The sequence below is a fragment of the Schistocerca piceifrons genome, chromosome 2 (assembly GCF_021461385.2).
Source record: "Schistocerca piceifrons isolate TAMUIC-IGC-003096 chromosome 2, iqSchPice1.1, whole genome shotgun sequence".
Taxonomy (NCBI): Eukaryota; Metazoa; Arthropoda; class Insecta; order Orthoptera; family Acrididae; genus Schistocerca; species Schistocerca piceifrons.
In genome coordinates this window covers 12,844,895-12,846,483 of record NC_060139.1, presented here as the reverse complement: position 1 = coordinate 12,846,483, position 1,589 = coordinate 12,844,895, and positions in this window count along the sequence as shown.

Below are 1,589 nucleotides of genomic sequence, written 5' to 3'. Positions count from 1 at the left end.
TCCAAACTGATCTTCCCCGAGGACGGCTTCTATTAGTTTCTCCATTCGTCTGTAAAGAATTCGCGTTAGTATTTTTTAGCTGTTACTTATTAAACTGATAGTTCAGTAATTTTCACATCTTTCAACACCTGTTTTCTTTGTGATTCGAATTATTATATTCTTCTTGAAGTCTGAGGGTATTTCGCCTGTCCTATACATCTTGCTCACCAGATGGTAGAGTTTTGTCAGGACTGGCTTTCCCAAGGCTGTCAGTAGTCCTAATCCAAAGTTGTCTTCTCCGGGAGCCTTTTTTCGACTCAGGTCTTTCAGTGCTCTGTCAAACTCTTCACGCAGTATCATATCTCCCATTTCATCTTCATCTACAGCCTCTTCTATTTCCATAATATTGCTCTCAAGTACATCGCCTTGTATAGACCCTCTATATACTCCTTCCACCTTTCTGCTTTCCCTTCTTTGCTTAGAACTGGGTTTCCATCAAAGCTCTTGATATTCATGCAAGTGGTTCTCCTTTCTCCAAAGGTCTCTTTAATTTTCCTGTAGGCAGTATCTATCTGACCCCTAGTGAGATAAGCCTCTACATCCTTACATTTGTCCTCCAGCCATCCCTGCTTAGCCATTTTGCACTTCATGTCGATCTCAAGCCCTCGTCTTTTTACCTACTTGATCCTCTGCTGCCTTCACTACTTCATCCCTCAAAGCTACCTATCCTTCTTCTACTGTATTTCTTTCCCCCATTCCTGTCAACTGTTCCCTTATGCTCTCCCTGAAACTTAGTACAACCTCTGGTTCTTTCAGTTTATTCAGGTCCTATCTCCTTAAATTCCCACCTTTTAGCAGTTCCTTCAGTTTTAATCTACAGTTCATAACCAATAGATTGTGGTCAGAGTCCACATCTGGCCCTGGAAATGTCATACAATTTAAAACATGGTTCCTAAATCTCTGTCTTACCATTATATAATCTATCTGATACCTTTTAGTATCTCCAGGGTTCTTCCACGTAGACAACCTTCTTTCAGGATTCTTAAACCAAGTGTTAGCTATGATTAAGTTATGCCCTGTGCAAAATTCTACCAGGCGGCTTCCTCTTTCATTTCTTAGCCCTAATCGATATTCACCTACTATGTTTCCTTCTCTCCATTTTCCTACTCTTGAATTCCAGTCACCCATGACTATTAAATTTTCGTCTCCCTTCACTACCTGAATAATTTCTTCGTCATCTGAAGAGCTAGATGGCATATAAACTTGTACTACGGTAGTTGGCGTGGGCGTCGTGTCTATCTTGGCCACAATAATGCGTTCACTATGCTGTTTGTAGTAGCTTCCCCGTACTCCTATTTTTTTATTCGTCATTAAACCTACTCCTGCATTACCCCTATTTGATTTTGTATTTATAACCCTGTATTCACCTAACCAAAAGTCTTGTTCCTCCTGCCACCGTACTTCACTAATTCCCACTATATCTAACTTTATCCTATCCATTTCCCTTTTTAAATTTTCTAATCTACCTGCCCGATTAAGGGATCTGACATTCCACGCTCCGATCCGTAGAACGCCAGTTTTAATTTTCCTGATAACAACGTCCTGTTGAG